General features: G+C 40.3%; 1 protein-coding gene across 1 annotated transcript in view; it reads left to right on the top strand.

Annotated features, from left to right (window-relative positions):
• The window catches only part of MYO6 (myosin VI), a 183,563-nt gene that overhangs the window by 18,359 nt on the left and 144,652 nt on the right, over positions 1 to 20,552 (top strand). The window lies entirely within an intron of this gene.

Here is a 20,552-nt window from a genome sequence, read left to right as displayed (position 1 = left end):
ACTTTTGGTGATATTTATCCTCTCTATTGTTTTTTTTGTTCTCTATGTCATTTATTTCTGCTTTAATCCTTGTTATTTCTTTTCTTGTACTTGGTTTAGGATTGGTTTGCTGTTCATTTTCTAGCTTCTTCAGTTGATCCATTAGTTCTTTGATTTTGGCTCTTTCTTCCTTTTTAATATATGCGTTTAGTGCTATAAATTTCCCCCTACCACTGCTTTTGCTGCATCCCATAGGTTTTGGTACGTTGTGTTCTCATTTTCATTCGTCTCTATATATTTAGCAATTTCTTGCTATTTCTTCTTTAACCCACTGATTGTTTAGGAATGTGTTGTTTAACCTCCAGGTATTTGTGAATTTTCTAAGTCTCTGATGGTTATTGACTTCTAATTGTATTCCATTGTGGTCAGAGAATGTGCTTTGAATAATTTCAATCTTTTTAAATTTATTGAGGCTTGTTTTATGTCCCAGCATATGATCTATTCTGGAGAAAGTTCCGTGAGCACTAGAAAAGTATGTGTATCCTGGTGATTTGGGATGTAATGTCCTGTATATGTCTGTTAAATCTAATTCATTATCAGATTGTTTAGGTTTTCATTTCCTTATTGGTCTTCTGTCTGGTTGATCTATCTATAGGAGAGAGTGATGTGTTGAAGTCTCCCACAATTATTGTGGAAACATCAATTGCTTCCTTTAGTTTTCCAGTGTTTCTCTCATGTATTTTGTGGCACCTTGATTGGGTGCATAGACATTTACGATTGTTATTTCTTCTTGCTGAATTGCCCCTTTTATTAGTACGTAGTGGCCTTCTTTGTCTCTCAAAACATCCCTGCATTTGAAGTCTATTTTATCTGAGATTAATATTGCTACACCTGCTTTTTTGGCTGTGGCTTGCATGAAATATTTTTTTCCATCCTTTCACTTTCAGTTTCTTTGTGTCCCTGTGTCTAAGATGAGTCTCTTGTATGCAACATATTGATGGTTCATTTTTTTGATCCATTCTGCGAATCTATATCTTTTAATTGGGGAGTTTAATCCATTTACATTCAATGTTAAACCGTGAAGGCATTTCTTGAATCGGCCATCTTATCCTTTGGTTTATGTTTGCCATATTTTTCCCTCTGTCTATTAATATCCTTATTGTACCCATACCGAATCTCTTTAGTACTGAACCTTTCTCCAAGTCTCTCTGTCCTTTCTTTGTTTCTCTGTCTGTAGGGCCCTTTAGTATCTCCAGTAGGGCAGGTCTCTTGTTAGCAAATTCTCTCAGCATTTGTTTGTCTGTGAAAAATTTAAGCTCTCCCTCAAATTTGAAGGAGAGCTTTGCTGGATAAAGTATTCTTGGCTGGAAATTTTTCTCACTCAGAATTTTAAATATATCGTGCCACTGCCTTCTGCCTCCATGGTGGCTGCTGAGTAGTCACTACTTAGTCTTATGCTGTTTCCTTTGTATGTGGTGAATTGCTTTTCTCTTGCTGCTTTCAGAACTTGCTCCTTCTCTTCTGTGTTTGACAGTGTGATCAGTATATGTCTCGGAGTGGGTTTATTTGGATTTATTCTATTTGGAGTTCGCTGAGCATTTATGATTTGTGTATTTATGTTGTTTAGAAGATTTGGGAAGTTTTCCCCAACAATTTCTTTGAATACTCTTCCTAGACCTTTACCCTTTTCTTCCCCTTCTGGGACACCAATGAGTCTTATATTTGGACATTTCATATTATCTATCATATCCCTGAGGTCCATTTCGATTTTTTCAATTTTTTTCCCCATTCTTTCTTTTATGCTTTCATTTTCCATTCTGTCATCTTCCAGATCACTGATTCGTTGTTCAGCTTCCTCTAGTCTTGTACTGTGAGTGTCCAGAATCTTTTTAATTTGGTCAATAGTTTCTTTAATTTCCATAAGATCATCCATTTTTTTATTTAGTCTTGCAATGTCTTCTTTATGCTCTTCTAGAGTCTTCTTGATTTCCTTCATATCCCGTACTGTGGTCTCATTGTTCATCTTTAGTTCTTTGAGTAGCTGCTCTAGGTGCTGTGTCTCTTCTGGTCTTTTGATTTGGGTGCTTGGGCTTGGGTTATCCATATCGTCTGGTTTTTTCATATGCTTTATAATTTTCTGTTGTTTTTGGCCTCGTGGCATTTGCTGACTTGATAGGGTTCTTTTAGGGTTTGTAGACCTATTGAAGTCCTTATCTCTAATTTATTAGATCTACAGCTTCGTGGAGTACACTTTCTCTAACTAGCCAGCAGGTGGCGTCCACGAGCCACCTGTTCTCCACAAGCCAGTTCTCCCCTGCTTAGCCTTTTTTTTGGTGAGTGGGGGAGTGAGTCTTGTGGGGCCCAATTGGTGTACCAAGCTTGCGTGTGTAGTTGGTGTTGCCTGCCCTGTATGTGGGGCGTGTTTCTGGGCAGTTGGGGAGGGGGGGTGGCCCTAACAATCAAATCTCCCTGATGATCCTAGAGTTTTAAAGCTGCTGCAATAGTCTAATCCTTCAGTTCAGTCCTGCCACAGTTTGTCTCTGCCACTGACCCACAAGTTCTTGGTATTGGCGTATGGCTCCTGAGACTTGCAAGTGGGCCCCTCTTCCAGGCCGTGCACCCGGGTCCTCTGTTGAGGGATGACTGTGCTGTCACAGGTGAGTGCCTCCCCCCAGGGACAGTTCTGGGCTGCTGGGCTGTGTAGGGAGGCTCCCAGTCTGCTCAAATGATGGCTGAATGGGGCTTTGTTAATTCACACTGCTCCACCTTCCCAGCTCTGGGACATCAGCTGAGGTTGCAGGGAAGGCTAATGTCCACGCCCAGTTTTGTGGTGTGTGCCTGTTATTTGAAGCACTTCCGTCACACTGGGTTGTCTGGGGCAGCTCTGGGCTATGTGGCTGGCGCTGGGCAGGAGTGTTTCCTGTCCACCAGGATGGTGGCTGTGAGCGGACACCCCCCTTTTCTTGGGAAGTTGTGGTGTTTCGTGAATTTTCTCAGCCACTGGATTATTGCCTTTTGTCTCAGAGCTCTCTTAGTTTTCTCTTGACTTGACGTGCCCAAATTGCAATTCTTTGATGCTTTCTGTATTGGGCTTCTTAGAGTAATTGTTTTAGAAAAAGAAAAAAGGATTAAAAAAAAAAAAAAAAAAAGGGCCCTCCTCAGAGATCTAATGGGTTATTGAAATGCTAATAGACAAAGCAACCAGGGCCATTAAGGAAAGGTCCACAGGGCAGAGAGATCAGCTTTTCTTCGGGATTTGCATATGCGCCTCAAGGCCTGAGCTCCGCCCTTCCCCTTTCTGTGTTCACCAGAACTCCAAAAATCCTCTGCTTTTATTTTGGAGTTTTTCGTGTTATTTTTTTTTTTCTATGCCTGTCTCCTCTCTGCTGGGCTGGCAGCTCTCAGATTCTCTGGTGTCTAGTCTCAGTCTATCTATGGTTGGAGTTTGAATCAGTAGAATGAGTTTCCGGGAAGGGCTACCAGTGCAGTTCTCCCTTCTCCTTCCCGGAGCTGGCAGCCCCTCCTCCCACGGGACTGAGCCTGGCAGGGAGGGGCGCGGTTCCCCTGGCTGCAAAAACTTACAGATTTCGCTGATCTCAGCAGTTCGACATTTTCATGAGTGTTGTATGAAATATGCCCAAAGACAGATTGCTCTGTGGTGTCCAGTCCACGCAGTTCCTGGCTTTTTACCTACTTTCCTGGAGGAGTAACTAAAACTTACAGCTCACCAGTCTGTCATCTTGCCCCGCCTCCCACTTTCCCACTTTTAGTACCTGTATCACCTTGGACATTGTGCTGTGCTTCAGCCGATAGACTGTTCCCCAAACATGTCCCGAAACATTCTCATGTCCCCATTTTCCCATCTCTTTACGCTTGCCCAAATGGACCCTTTGTCTGGAGTACCCTTTCCTGTAGTCAGTCTTACCGTTTTTCAGGACCTGCTTGAATTAAATCTTTCAGAGTAGCCTTCCCAAATTTACTATTTGTATTTTCCTTCTTTTCCCTTGCGTGGACTAGATTGTGGATGACTAGAGGGTGTTAACTGCCTAGAAAAAGGCTTTGTAAGGTTTTCTGTTGCTCAGTGGATCTCAGGTCTCAGGGCTCTTTAACATTCTTAAAAATTACTGAGAACTCTATAAAGAGTTCTTACATGGGTTATATCTATGGATAGTTACTGTATTATAAATTAAGACTTAGAAATTTTTGAATGATTTAATCCATTAAAAAATAATAAATAACATGTTAACAGACATAGCATATCTTTTATGAAAAATTACTGTTTTCCAAAGCAAAAATAATTAGAAGAGTGATACTGTTTTACATTTGATAAAATTTTCTGACTTAATAGAAGACAGCTGGATTTTCATACCTGCTTATGCATTCAATTTGATGCAGTATGTTGTTTTGGTTGAAGTACATTTACGTGAAGAAAATCTGGCCTTACACAGATATATGGTGGGGAAAGGAAGAAGTATTTATTCAGTCTTTTAAGCTAAGTGTGCATATTCATCTCTGATCCTCTACCAAAACTCAACAAGTAGTAGTTTAGTTTTCAGGTGGAATTTGAAACCATACCAATGAACTTTTTGAAGTCTGTTACGTTACAACCCATTGGTCTCTTTTGTGCATTGAATGGGTCTTTTACCCAGGCTTGATTTTATAACATGTTGTATTGGCCATTTGGAATATATTGATTCACTGAGTTATAAGATCTTCCAAATTTATGTAATGTCAAAAAATCGTATCCTAATCTTATCAGAGACATCTTTAAGTATCAGAAAGCTATGTTCATTGGCAGCTACACGTTTTCTCAAATTCTGCTTTTCACATGAAAGCTTGAATTTTATCGTCAGCAAATACTATGAGTTGTTTTCTTTGAAATGACAGGCTTCCCCGAAAAAAAAAAAGGTCTTCCAAATACTGAAGTTTAAATAACCATGGTTTGTCAATCATTCTGTTAGGTTAAAATGGTGTTCCATGAAAAAGAAGGGCCTCCTGAAGTTCTCAACTTAAACATTAAAACAAATCTTTTCCTTGAGACCACTGGCGATTTTTGTTTTGCAGCAGAAGTGCTGTATGTGCTGTATTCTTATTTTCTCATACATAATGTTAACAAGATGTGTATGCTGGGATTGAGTTGTGATAAAATTAGTCAATTTTACTGCTTCATCAAGGGCATTCTTAAGTGAAGCTAGCATTCTTTCTGCGGTGGGTGCATGATGGTGAAGAATACCATGAGTTCTGCTATCAGTTGGTGCCACTGCTGAGGTTCTAGCTAAAGTGCTAGAAGTTTTACCCTTGTTGGTGTTGCATCATCAGTGCAAATGTAAACACAGCACAAAAGGCACATGTCTTAGTATTATTATAAAATTATTTTTGACCCTTTTGACCCCCTGAAAGGGTCTCAGTGAGGTCCAGGGGTCCATTGATCACAACTAAAGAACTGTTGGTCTATATATTTGTCCACTTTGACTGTGAATGTGCTTAGGTTTTGTGTAGACCAGACATGTAGAAGCCTAGAATGTTAGACTTGGACATTATCCTAGATTTAATTTAATTCCACTTCCTTTCTGAGAAGTTGGGGAAACTGAGGTGTGGAGACATTAAGAGACTTGAGGGAGGTCACAGTTGAAATTAGTGGCAGAACTGGAAAATAATTCATGTGTTTCTTAGTTCAGAGTTCATTTTTTTTTCTGCCCATATTATGCAGTTAGAAAATACAGAGGTAATTTCAGATGCATTTTATATAAAGCTATGACTAGAAAATAAGCATTTCTTTCTGGCCTGTAATGTGGACACTAAGGAATAATATTTCTTAGGATGTGGGAATCTTGAGTTTGTGATCCAGAATTCTAGGGATCAGATTTTATCTATTTTTTCAACTTTTTCCCGTACAGTTGACATTAAATTGCTTGCTGTGATCAGATGGAAGATTAGATGAGAAACTGAGATAATTCAGCATTTAATGCATAATCATTGCTAAAAAAAAAAAACCTCAAAATATACCCCAGTAAAAATCAGTATCATCAGTTTGGCTTTTAAGAGAGTATATGATTATATATTAGCGTGAGAAATAATTGAACATTTTAGATTATTTCTTTTTAAAAATGTTTATTTATGGAAAGTTTTAAACATTCAGAAAAATATAAAAGAGAATATGAACCCCTGTGTACTCATCATCCAGATTCAATAGTTATCAATTTATGGCTAATCTTTTTTTACCTTTTTCTTGATCATATCCTTTCATTATAAATATTTCAGTTTGTAGGAGAGAATATTTCTTAAAACTTGTAATTAGGCATCTAAAATGTAGTCAAGACTTGGTATCTAAAATATATTGTTTGAATTAATCTCTCAGAAGTCTTTTCTAGCCTAAACAATGAAAACCAGAAACAGGAAAAAAAAAAAAAACAACTAAAAAAACAAAAAAACTCCTTTGCTTCTTGTTCCAATGACTTATTTCTCTTCTGTTTACTCTTCTTGTAAGAGAAGTCTGTATTAGCTGTTTCTGTCTTTTCTGTGTTCACTCTCACTCACTCTGGTATTGCTTCTGCCTCAACTGCTGTACTGAAACTATTTAGACAAAGATTTGCAGTGCCCTTCTCATTTCCAAATCCATTTCAGTTGTTTTTAACTGAGTTATTTGATGTTGTTGGCAGCCCCTTCTTGCTGAGACTTCTTTCCCCTTTGACTTCTGTGATGATTAGGTTCATGTGTCAGCTTGGCTAAGTGATAGTGACCAGTTGGCTGGTCAAGCAAGCACTGGCCTAACCCTTACTGCGAGGACAGTAATGAAGTTGGTTGGTTGGTCTCAGATATGCTGAATACAGTTATAAGAGAAAGGGACAAGCTGAAGTCTTCAAAGTTGCAATTTAAAGGCTGTATGAAAGATGTAAAGCTTTCTGTGTGTGGCCTGAAAAGAAAATCTTATTTCCTGTGGCCTCAGATTTGAGATCTCTGAAAACCAGACCCAGGGTCTTACTGTGTGAGTAGCAGATTTACAACGAAAACTAAAACCTAAACCTGGCACAGTGTCTGCTGTTAAAGTAAAGGCATTGATTGGAAAAGAATGGTTTCCTGAAAATTGGGATGGAGCCATATGGGTTGATAATGATGGCAGTGGGGGCATTGGAACTCTAGATTCTGCTGAGTCTTTGCTAGATATACCTGCAATGGTCTGCCCTGAGGAAACACCCCTCCCCACCTCCATCCTACCCTGAGGTAAGAGCCACCCAAAATCCAGCCTGCCTTGAGGAAACAGCTTCCTGACTGACTTCCCTTCTGCCCAGAGGAGATTGCCATTCAACCTCCCCCTAAAGAGATTAACCCTTCAGTGCCTGCTAAACCTTCCCTGGGGAAAGAGCCCTCACTCCTCTGTCTGGAAAGATTAATCCTGTTTCACCAGATGAAACGGAAACAGAATGTCCTGAGGTAATTGGCTTGACCTATATTTCTAATTCTTTTCATGACCCATCCCCCCACCACTCATTTCTTCCAGGCCTATAACTAGACTAAAGTCCTAACAGGCCCATAAAGGTGAGGTACAAAATGTAACCCTTGAGGAAGTATGCTATAATCCAAAAGAACTGCATGAGTTTTCCAATTTATGTAGTCAGAAATCAAGGGAACATGTGTGGGGATGGATACTAAGGGTGTGGGATAATGGTGGAAGGAATGTAAGGTTGGATCAGGCTGAATTTATTGATCTGGGCCCACTAAGCAGAGATTCTGCATTCAGTGTTGTAGCACAAGGGGTTAGAAAGGACATTAACAGTTTGTGTGATTGGCTGAAACATGGCTCAAAAGGCAGCTGACATTACTGAGGTCGAAATGCCAGAACTGCCCTGGTATAATGTAGATGAGGGAATCCAAAGACAAGGAGATTGGAATGTCACAGTGGATTTATCATGGAAGACCTGCTCACATACCCTAGGAATGTCCAGAGGACACAATTTTTACCAGGACTGTGAGGAAATTTGGGAGACTAGCTCTGTCATCCCTGAAGAGCTTTGTAGTTGCCTTTCTCCGTAGGTCAGATATTACTTTGGGAATTGCTGCCACTGAGCTGGAATCCTTAAACACAATGGGGATAATCAGATCCCAACTTGGCAGGTGCCACATGGCAGCAGTAAATCCCTTAAGACAAGATGGTCATGGTTACCATAATGGACTGCAGGCTTAAAGTAGCAGTTGAAATAATTTGACTTTCAGAGACTGATGGCATTGGCTAGTAGATCATGAGTTACCTAGAAGTAAAATAGATGGGCAGTCTACTAAATTCTTACTGGATCTGTATAAACAGAAGAGTTCTAGGTCAAGTGAACAAAAATCTAACCTGAATTACAAAATCAGGGAGTCGTGGCCCCTTAATCAGTTCATAGACTTGAGACACTTTACAGACCCAGAGACCCAAGGCCAGGTCCCCTTGGGAAAGGACCCTGTTATACTGCTAAAAACTTACACTGTTACTCTTCCTCCCAGACATCCTCAAAGAGACCTATGGCCTTTTAACAGAGTAACTGTGCATTGGGGAAAAGGAAATGATAAGATATTTCAGGGAATATTAGACACTGGCTCAAAAAGTGACATTAATTCCAGGAGACCCAAAATGTCACTGTTGTACATTATTCAGAGTAAGGGCTTATGGTGGTCAGGTGATTGATGGTCTTTTAGCTCAGGTCCATCTCACAGTAGGTCTCTTGGGTCCCTGGACCCATTCCATGGTTATTTCCCCAGTGTTGGAATTCATAATTGGAATAGACATACCCAGCAATTGACAGAATCCCCACTTTGCTTCCCTGACTCCTGAAGTGAGGGCTATTATAGTAGGAAAGGCCAAGTGGAAGCTACTAGAACTGCCCCTGCCTAGCAAAATAGTAAATCAGAAGCAATACAGGATTTCTGGAGGGGTTGCAGAGATCAATGCTACCCTTAAGGACCCGAAGGATGCAGAGGTGGTGATTTCCACCACATCCCTATTCAACTCTCCTTTTTGGCCTGTGCAGAAAACAGATCGGTCTTGGAGGGTGACAGTGGATTATTGTAAACTTAACCAGGTGGTGACTCCAATTGCAGCTGCTGTTCCAGATGTGGTATCATTGCTTGAGAAAACCAACACATCCCCTGTTAGCTGGTATGCAGCTATTGAGCTGGCAAATGCTTTTTTCTCAATAGCTGTTAGTAAGGACCACCAGAAACAGTTTGCTTTCATCTGGCAAAGCTAGCAATAAACCTCACAGGTATTTTAACTCTGTAGCCCTATGTCATAATATTGTCTGCAGGGACCTTGATCATTTCTCCCTCCCACAAGACATCACACTTGTCCATTATATTGATGACATCATTTTTTTTGGACCTAGTGAGCAAGAGGTAGCAACTACTCTAGACTTACTGGTAAGGCATTTGTGTGTCAGAGGATGGGAGATAAATCCAAAAATACATAAGGGCCTTCCAACTCAGTAAAATTTCTAAGGTGAAGGATAAGCTTTTGTATCTAGCCCCTCCTACAACCAAAAAGAGGCACAAAGCCTAGGTGTCCTCTTTGAATTTTGGAGACAACATATTCGTCATTTGGGTGTGCTTCTCTGGCCCATTTACTGAGTGACCAGAGAAGCTTCTAGTTTTGAGTGGGGACTGGAACAGGAGGCACTGCAACAGGTCAAAACTGCTGTGCAAGCTGCTATACCACTTGGACCATATGACCCTGCTGATTTAATGGTGCTGGAAGTGTCCATGGCAAATAGAGATGCTGTTTGGAGCCTTTGGCAGGCTCCTATAGGAGAATCACAATGCAGGCCCTTAGGATTTTGGAGTTAAGCCTTACCATCCTCTGCAAATAACTACTCTCCATTTGAGAAGCAGCTTTTGGCCTGCTGTTGGGCCCTAGTAGAGACAGAATGCTTAACCATGGGCTACCAAATTACCATGAGACCTGAGTTGCCTGTCATGAGCTGGGTGTTGTCCAACCCACATAGCCATAAAGTTGGGCATGCACAGCAGCACTCCATCATAAAATGGAAATAGTACATGTAATAGGGTTCAAGTAGGTCCTGAAGGTACAAGTAAGTTACATGAGGATGTGGCCCAAATGCCTGTGTCCCCCACTCCTGCCACAGTACTTTCTCTTTTCCAGCCCAGAGCTATGGCCTCTTGGGGAATTCCTTACAATCAGTTGACTGAGGAAGAGAAAATCGGGCCTGGTTTAGAGATGGCTCTGCATGATATGTGGGTACCACCTGAAAATAGCTGCAGCAGTGCAGCTCCTTTCTGGGATGTCCCTGAAGGACAGGGGTGAGGGGAGATCCTCCCAGTGGGCGGAATTTCGAGTAGTGCAGCTGGTTGTTTGCTTTGCTTGGACAGAGAACTAGCCAGAGGTGCATTTGTATACTGATTCATGGGTTGTTGCCAATGGTTTGGCTGGATGGTCGGGGACTTCGAAGGAACATGATTGGAAAATTGGTGACAAAGAAATCTTTGGAAGAGGTATGTGGATAGACTCCTGAGTGGGCAAAAAACATGGAGATACTTGTGTCCCATGTGACTACTCATCAGAGGGTGTCTTCAGCGAAGGAGAATTTTAATAATCAAGTGGATAAGATAAACTGTTTGGTGGATACCAATCAGCCTCTTTCCCCAGCCACTCCTGTCATTACCCAATGGGCTCATAAACAAAGTGATCATGGTGTTAGGGATGGAGGTTTTGCATGGGCTCAGAAAGATGGACTTTCATTACCCAAGGCCAACCTGGCCACAGCCAATGCTGAGTGCCCAATCTGCCAGCAGAAGAGACCCACACTCTGATAAGGCACCATTCCCTGAGGTGATCAGCCTGCTACCTGGTGGCAGGTTGATTACATTGGACCACTTCCATCGTGGAAGGGGCAGTGATTTGTTCTAACTGGAATAGACACATACTCCATATATGGGTTTGCCTTCCCTGCATGCGGTGCTTCCGAAAAAACTACTATCCATGGACTTACAGAACGGTATTCCACACCTCATTGCTTCTGATCAAGGAACCCACTTCACAGCATCTGAAGTGTGAAAGTGGGCACATGCTCATGGGATTCTCTGCTTTTACCATGCTCCCCATCATCCAGAGGCAGGTTGGGTTGATAGAACAGTGGAATGGCATGTTAAAGACTCAATTACAGTGCCAGCTAGGTGACAGTACCTTGCAGGGCTGGGGCAGTGTTCTCCAGGAGGCTGTGTATGCTCTGAATCAGCGTCCCCTCTATGGTGTTTTTTCTCCCATAGCCAGGTGTGCTGGTTTGGATGTATTATGTCCCCCAAAACACCGTTATCTTTGATACAGTCTTGTGTGGGCAGGAAACGTATTGGTGTTGTTTGGGTTGGAGACATTTGATTGGATGTTTCCGTGGAAATGCAATCACTCAACTATGGGTGAGATCTTTCATTGGATAATTTCCGTGGAGGTGTGGCCCCACCCATTCAGCATGGGCCTTGATTAGTTTACTGGAGCACTACATAAGCTCAGACAGAAGAAGCGAGCTTGCTACAGCCAAGAGGGATACTTTGAAGAATGCACAGGAGCTGAGAGAGTAGCTGCGCTGAGGACATTTTGAAGACAGCCATTGGAAACTGATGCAGACATTTTGGAGGATGCCATTTTGAAACGCAACCTGGGAGCCAGCAGACCCCAGCCATATGCCTTCCCAGCTGACAGAGGTTTTCCGATGCCATTGACCATCCTCCAGTGAAGGTACCCAATTGTTGATGACTTACCTTGGACAATTTATGGCCTTAAGACTGTGTAAACAAATAACCCCCCTTTTATAAAAGCCAATCCATCTCTGGTATTTTGCATTCCAGCAGCAGCATTAGCAAACCAGAACAGATTTTGGTACCAAAGAAGTGGGGTGCTGCTGAGTTTGCAAATACCAAGCATGTTGGAATGGCTTTTTAAATGGATAAGGGGAAGACTCTGGAAGAATTGTGAGGAGCTTGATAGAAAAGGCCTAGACTGTTTTGAAGAGACTGTTGGTAGAAATATGGACTCTAAAGATACTTCTGATGAGGCCTTGAGCAGAAATGATGAATGTGTTGTTGCAAACTGGAAGAAAGGTGGTCATTGTTTTAAAGTGGCAGAGAATTTGGCAAAATTGAGTCCTGGTGTCAGATGGTAGGAAGAATTTGAGAGCGACAAGCTGAAATACTTGGCTGATGAGATTTCGAAACTAAAAGTTGTGGATATAGCATGGCTTCTCCTTGCAGCTTATAGTAAAATACGAGTGGAGAGAGATAAACTTAGAACTGAACTCTTGGGTTCAAAGAAACCTGAAACTGATGGTTTGGAAAATTCCCGGCTTCCAGGGGGTAGAACCCCAGAAGCTACAGCCCAACGTGAGGATTTAACCAAACAAGACACGCAACTGCCATTTCAGTACGAGCCAAGATTGGAGATGGAGTTATCCAGAAAGGATTTTTGGAAAGTCCTGTTGTCTGATGGTTTTGACCCCTGTGTGCTTCATGTGAAGCCAACAGAATTTTTGCAAGAACTTTATAGACAGAGCCACTGCCGGTCTGGACTGGAGGATACAAGGAACAAATTGAAGGAAAAATTTCTTCAAAACGGAGCCATGGAGGTTGAGGTCTGGAGTAAAGCGGTCTCAGTCTGGGAGAGCAGAATGGCCCACATGCATGGAAAGGGTGAGTTTACCCCAGAAGTCGAGAGGATCGGCCTTCTACCTCGATATTCAGAAAGAGTGCTTTCACCCCAGGCCTCAGGGAGGATGGAGCACTTCCCAGGAGTTTGAGGAGAGCCTGGCTGCCACCCCACTGTTCTAAAGGGGTTGAGCATGTGCCCCGGAGATGGAAGAGAATCCAGATGTTGCCCTGATGTTTGAGGAGGGTGGGGCCGAAAAAGTGGTCTCCCCAATGTGTGGATATGTTGGATCACTTACCCCAGCATTTGAAGAGAAAAAGGGCTGCCACATAGGCCCTTGGAAAGTGTGGGAAAGCCACTCTCTCAAGCCCTAAGGATACAACATGGTTCTGTTAATGACTCTCAGACTTTGAAATCTAATGGAGTTTGCCCTGAGGGTTTTAGGAACTGTTTTGGTCCTGTTAACCCTGTTTTCCTTTCAGTTTCTCCTTATGGCAATGAGAATGTTTACCTTATGACTGTCCCTCCTTTGTATATTGGAAGTACACAGCTTGTTCTAAGTTTCACAGGTCCACAGCTAGAGGGGAATTATGCCTTAGGACAAACCATGCCTGTAACTGATTTAATGGGATCTTGTACTTAACTATTGTTACTGAAATGATTTAAATTTTTGTGATATTGTGACGGGATGAATGTATTTTATATATGGAAAGATCATGTTATTTTGGGGTTTAGGGGGTGGAATATGCTGGTTTGGATGTATTATGTCCCCCAGAACACCATTATCTTTGATGCAGTCTTGTGTGGGCAGGAAACATATTGGTGTTGTTTGGGTTGGATACATTTGATTGGATGTTTCCGTGGAGATGTGATCACTCAACTGTGGGTGAGATCTTTCATTGGATAATTTCCATGGAGGTGTGGCCCTGCCCATTCAGCATGGGCCTTGATTAGTTTACTGGAGCACTATATAAGCACAGACAGAAGGAGCAAGCGTGCTACAGCCAAGAGGGGCACTTTGAAGAATGCACTGGAAATGAGAGGAGCTTCAGCTTACAGAGACAGCTTGAAGACAGCCATTGGAAGCTGATGCAGACATTTTGGGGAATGCCATTTTGAAATGCAACCTGGGAGCAAGCAGATGCCAGCCCTGTGCCTTCCCAGCTAACAGAGATTTTCCGATGCCATTGGCCATCCTCCAGTGAAGGTACCTGATTATTGAAGACTTACCTTGGACAGTTTATGGCCTTAAGACTGTAACTGTGTAACCAAATAAACCCCCTTTTATAAAAGCCAATCCGTTTCTGGTGTTTTGTATTCTGGCAGTATTAGCAAACCAGAACACCAGGATTCATGGGTCCAGGAATCAAGGGGTAGAAACAGGGGTGGCACCACTCACTATCACTCCTACTGATCCACTAGGAAAATTTTGCTTCCTCTTCCTGCAAGCTTAAGCTCTGCTGGTCTACAAGTTTTTGTTCCAAAAGGAGGAGTGCTTTCACCAGGAAACACAACAATAATTCCATTGAACTGGAAGTTAATACTGCCACCTGGCCACTTTGGGCTTCTTACGCCTCTGAATCAACAGGTAAGGAAGGGGATTATTGTCCTGCCTGCGTTTCTTGATCCTGACTATCAAGGGGAAATAGGACTGCAACTACACAATGGAAATAAAGAGTTTTCCTGGAATAGAGGAGATCCCGTAGGGCATCTCTTAAGTACTACCATACCCTGTGATTAAAGTCGATGGAAAACTGCCACAACCTAATCCAGACAGGACTATCAATAACCCAGAAACTTCAGGTCAAGAACCATGGCCAGCTGAAGTGCTTGATGAGGGTAAAGGGAACATGGAATGGGTAGTGGTAGAAGGTATTGATAAATATGAACTCTGACCATGTGACCAGTTACAGAAACGAGGACTGTGATGTATTTCAGTTATAGGATGTCAAGTTTAAGAGTGAATGTTACCTAGGACTTTGCACCCTGTTGGAGAGATTCAGTGTGTTTCAGGTTGTACACAGGACAGCTGAGTATTGTTAGGTGAAACATGTCTGTTATTGTGTCTGTTTAGGGATTTAAATATGGTTTAAGGTGATGTGTAGCTGCCAGGTTGACAAGGGGTAGACTCTGATGGTTACGTTCGTGTGTCAACTTGGCCAGGTGATGGTACTCAAATTGGTCAAGCAAGCACTGGCCTAAATGTTACTGCAAGGACATTTGTGGCGGGTTAATAAACCAGAAGGCTGGTTTATTAAATCACCAGTCAAGCAACCTGTGGCTGATTACACCCATGAAGTGAGTATCTTCTGCAATGAGAAAATTCAATCAGCTGGATTTAATCTAATCAGTTGAAGACTTTTAAGGAGAAGAGAGAATTTTCACCTCTTCAGCCAGCCAGCCTCACCTGGGGAATTCATTGAGGACCCTCTTCGGAGTTTCAGCTTTCAGCCTGCCCTGTGGAATTCCTCTTCTTCAGCTAGACAGCGTCTCCCGGGGAGTTCATGGAAGACTTTCCCCAGAGTTGCCAGCTTACTGCCTGTCCTAAGGAATTTGGACTCATGCATCTTCACAGTTGCATGGAGACTTTTATAAAATCTCTTATTTACAGATATCTCCTGTTGATTCTGTTTCGCTAGAGAGCCCTGACTGATATAGCTTGCATGATGGTATTCTCTCCCAAGATACTTTCTCCCTTTCTTTCTACTTTCCTCCATTGTTCCTCATTCTTCCTTTAAAACATCAAGTTTCTTATCTGGGTCTCATTCTCATTTACTGCTATACTAGTCGTTCCCTATGTTGTTAGACCTAGTGCTCCCTTTTTGTAACAATTATTTTGCAATACTCCTTTTACCATACTGAAATGAATTTAGTAGACAGTTTAACCTTTATATATATTATGTAAAATTAGAAATTAATATTTTCTATTCCGCATAATATGGCTTGCCAGTTTGGGTGTATTATGTCCCCTAAAATGCCATTATCTTTGATGCAGTCTTATGGGGACAGATATATTAGTGTTGATTAGATTGGAATCCTTTGATTGAGTGTTTCCATGGAGATGTGACTCAATCAACTGTGGGTGAAATGTTTGATTGGATAATTTGCATGGAGGTGTTACCCCACCCATTCAGGGTGGGTGTTAATTGGATCACTAGTGTCCTAAAAGGAATTCACAGACAGAAGGACCTCAGAGCAACTGAGAATGACATTTTGAAGAGCAGCTGCAGTTTACAGAAACATTTTGAAGATGGCTGTTGAAAGCTGACATTTTGGAGAAAGCCATTTTGAAACACAGCCTGGGAGCAAAGGAAGAAGATGCCAACCACGTGCCTTGCCAGACAACAAAGGTGTTCCAGATGCCATTGGCCATCCTTCAATGATGGTACTCTGTTGCTGATGCCTTATCTTGGACAGTTTTAGGGCCTTAAGACTATAACTTTGTGAACAAATAAACCCCCTTTATAAAAGCCAATCCATTTCTGGGGTTTTGCCTAATGGCAGCATTAGCAAACTGGAACCCATGGTATTTTTAATATTTGATATTACAAAAAGGAAGTAATTTGTATTAAATTATGTATTTCAATATGCAAAGACTCAGGTGTTTCAGTACTACAAGGGAAAATAATCAGATGGTGATGTCCATTTTTCACAAATGCAGCAACTGAAAATTAGACCAACATATGGATGTGTTATAGTTGGTGACTCAAATACTATAAGCAGCATTGCTCCGTAATGTAATTTTTCCAAAATGGTGAACACCTTTTGATAAGGTTCCAAACATAGCACAATCTTCTCTCGGTTTATGTGGTATTGTATTTCTGGAAAATTCAGTGTGTATTAAAACAGTGCAAAAATACATTGAATATATGTATGCATACATATATTGGATTAGATCCTGGAATCATCTATCTTCTCCTAAGTTTGCTATTCATATTGCCTTCTATATATCATTACTGATATCAGAATAATTTGAAATAAAAAGTAAAAAGCTTTTAGCCCCCTTCCCACAGGAACCATATCAGTTGAGTGTTCTTTCAGACATTTGATTTGTTTATAATATTTTTATTGTCAACTTCCCCAATTTATTCTTTCTTTTTCATAATTGAGATTTTATTGGTTATTTTGAAGATCAGCACACAGACATTATGAACAATTTATACATGATTCTTTTTTTATAAATACACATAATTCTTAATGTATGAACCAAAAAATCTAAAAAAGAAGATAAAACCATGTAGTTGTTATTCTTTTCTAAAGTCATTCCAGTGACTTTCCAGCTTAATATTTGGAGGCAAGTTTTCCTCAAGAGGAGACATCAAGTACCAATGTTTCCAAAGGTTGATAAGCTGTTACATTGTAAGTCCCAGTAATTCACAATTTAACATCATACACAATATATACATTTCCAGTCTTCCACAGCATATAAAAAGCCATTAGGAAAACAGGATGACCTTGACTAAGGATGTTACAGAAGGTACACCATTCTGACAGGGAAAGCCAAGATGAGGGAGTGGTTTTAAGAAACAATTCTACTAGGATATGGGAATAGAAGTAATTGAAAATGTTCAACACATATTAAATGCATGACTGTGACTCCAAATTGTTCTTTAGTACGTGTTGCATTATAGGGTATATAAACTGCCACCCCACCCCACCCTATGAATTGTTGACATCCAAGATGGTCAAAGCCTCCCATAATTCAATATCCCACTATTTTCTGATTGTACTGAAAAAATAAACAACTTCATTTCCCCTCTTAACAAAAGCATTTACATTAAAAAATGGGATGAGGTCCTTCTTAAAAATGTTTCTTCTTGAGTTGCTAAAAAACTTGCATTTACAAAATTCTTGATAAAAATATTCCTCTGGATTGTACAAGAAGGGAGAATTGGACCACTGATATGACATGATGTATGGGTTTAATCAGACCCTGCTTCAATAGAGGCTGGACTCGCCTCAATTTTAGTTTCTCCATTTTCTGCAGGTAAATGTTATTTAATTTCTTGGGTAGCCACTTGTGCATGCATTCTCGTTGCTCCCCTTTTTCCCTGTTGGTTGCTCTGTTTTTGTCTGAAGATTTATCTTTTCCCACTGCCTTTTTTTTTTGGCTTCGTTTCCACTCTGCAGAAGCAGGTTTAGCCGACAGCCAACCTCCTCTTGGGCTCCTCCTTCCTGGCCCTTTCAGCCACGCTGACTTACCACCTGGGCATCTTGGCGGCGGAGCGGGCGCGTACCGGGTGCTGCGGGATCCCAGCGCGCTGGAGCCGTCAGGAAGCTGGGCTGCTGCCCGCTGCCCTCCTGCTTCCCGAGCTGCTGGGACCCGCGGCGGGGGCGCTAGAAGCCCCAGTTTATTCTTGAGTGTTGTAAGACTGTCTTCAAGAGAGACACTGAAGCTTTTAAATTTTGAGTAGAAAATAAACAATTTATATGCTGATGTAAATTTGAAACTATAATTGTTACAAATGGTATATAGTTTTTTTTTTCTTCAATAATGAGTCACAGAGTAAATCTCCCTGGCAACGTGGAATATGACTCCCGGGGAGGAATGTAGACCCGGCATGGTGGGATGGAGAACATCTTCTTGACCAAAAGGGGGATGTGAAAGGAAATGAAATAAGCTTCAGTGGCAGAGAGATTCCAAAAGGAGCAGAGAGGTCACTCTGGTGGGCACTTGTATGCACAATATAGACAACCCTTTTTAGGTTCTAATGAATTGGAATAGCTAGCAGTCAATACATGAAACTATCAAACTACAACCCAGAACCCATGAATCTTGAAGAGAGGGGTGACAGTGTGATTGGGAAAGCCATATGGACCACATCCCCTTTGTCCAGTGTATGGATGGATGAGTAGAAAAATGGGGGCCAAAAAAAAGGGCACCCAGTGTTCTTTTTTATGTTAATTGTTCTTTTTCACTTTAATTTTTATTCTTATTATTTTTTTGTGTGTGGTAATGAAAATGTTCAAAAATTAATTTTGAGGATGAACGCACAACTATATAATGGTACTGTGAACAATTGAATGTACGCTTTTTATGACTGCACGGTATGTGAATATATCTCAATAAAAATGAATTTTAAAAAAGTCACAAAATTCATTCTTAAACGTTAAATTGATGGGAATTCCTTACATTTTAAACATGAATTTATTGTTCAAGTCATATTTTGCCTTCCAAAACACTCTACCATCTGCATTTTCTGTTGCAAAATCCATAAATAACTTTTTACTTGTTGTTTTAGAATGTTGAGATATCAGTAATCTGGTCCATTTTGGATCTGAAATTTAATACAAGAATTTTATTTTATGGAGAGGGTCTTCCTTCCAGATATGTATGATCCATCCTTATACTTTCAAGGGAATAGTGAGTCTGGGAATGAGCAAAGGTTAGGAACAAATATTGCCATAAAATAAGTGAATTCTTTGACCATCGATAGATACCATAAAGAGATTTGATAAAGAGACACCTATTTGGAAACATGGGCGGAAGTAATTTTACCATGTGGTTTATTAGTATAGAGTTACTTATTTGTTATTCTCTAATTGTATTTCAAATTCTAAATTACTCCTCTTTATACCTCGTTTTACAGACATTTTCCGATGACTATGATTTGTGTAGTTGAAAGCTAGATGTCTTTTAACTGATTCATCTTTTCTGTTTTTTTGAGGTCAAATAGAGAATTTAGCTGAATTTTGATGAAAAACCATGTATTTGAAGATTTTAGTGTTGACAAGGGTAATATAGGTGGCTGTGTCCAAGAAATATATAGAAGTGTAAGCTTATAAGCCATGCAGGTTTGCGTTTCTTTAAAAATGCAGAGGACCCTTTTATAGACCTCCTCTAAGATGTGTATGTATCTCCAAGAAATTGGTTAATGAATAAAAAGCAGGAAAGGAATGAATTATGTTTTAACTTATGGTACACTTCTGTACTTCTTTCTTAGAGGTGCAATATTTATATTTGGGTTCCAGATACTGAATATATTTCTCTCTAAATAATAATAAAAAATCAGCTAATCAAAAATAAAACTTGAACGTTAAAAATTCCCCCAAATTATATAAGACAATGTGAAATCTTTTCCTTTCTTCTGTCTGCAATATAAATGAGAATTGAGGGTGGCTTTCCATATCAATATAAAATCAATTGAATTTTCATTTGTTACTATCATTTTTTATTGAGAGAATTGGACCTAGATGTCAGTTCTTTTCAAAGGTGCCCAGGTGATTCTAATGTGCTGTTGAATAAAATAAATAAATTAAATAAATAAACATACAAATTCTTGTTAGTGATAAACACTCTTTTTAATGTTGAATCTGTTAAAACATTTTGTCATGTATTGAGGAAACCTTTTGTGACCCAAATGTTTCAAAAATTATGTTTTTGTACACTAATTATTAATATGTCTGATGTCTCATGTGGGAGGAAAAAGGAGCATATACTATGGTGAAGAATTAAGACAATTATTTAAAAGAATTAAATTAGCATACTCAATACAAAATTTGAAAGTGGAAGTTAATTCTTTTGATTCTAGTTCTCTGTTTCTTGGCAAACCATATCTAAACCACCCAAAACAGATCATTCACTCTTTTATCCTTATTTTTAAGAGCTCCCCAGATGAAGTTCCATTACCTCCTTTTGTCTCCTATTCTTCATAAAGATTCCTCATGTCTAAAATAAATTGCTCTATTCTGCCTTCTAGAGTTGTAGGCCATTTAATCATCTATGCACGCACACACACACAGACACATATATCTACCATTTTTAATCCTAATTAAAACACACACATTTTTAATCCTAATCATTCACATGCTTGAAGACAGAAATTAATTTTTTTTAGTCTAAACAGTATAATTTAGTTCTTCATAGTCCAATTTGTGAAATTCTCTATTTTGATATCTATTTTCCTTAATATAAAGGAAACATTTTACATTAGGAATCATTGTTTTA

This window comes from Choloepus didactylus, chromosome 7 (genome assembly GCF_015220235.1).
Source record: "Choloepus didactylus isolate mChoDid1 chromosome 7, mChoDid1.pri, whole genome shotgun sequence".
Taxonomy (NCBI): Eukaryota; Metazoa; Chordata; class Mammalia; order Pilosa; family Megalonychidae; genus Choloepus; species Choloepus didactylus.
The sequence above is the reverse complement of the archived record's forward strand: the minus strand, read 5'-3'. Positions and strand labels throughout refer to the sequence as shown.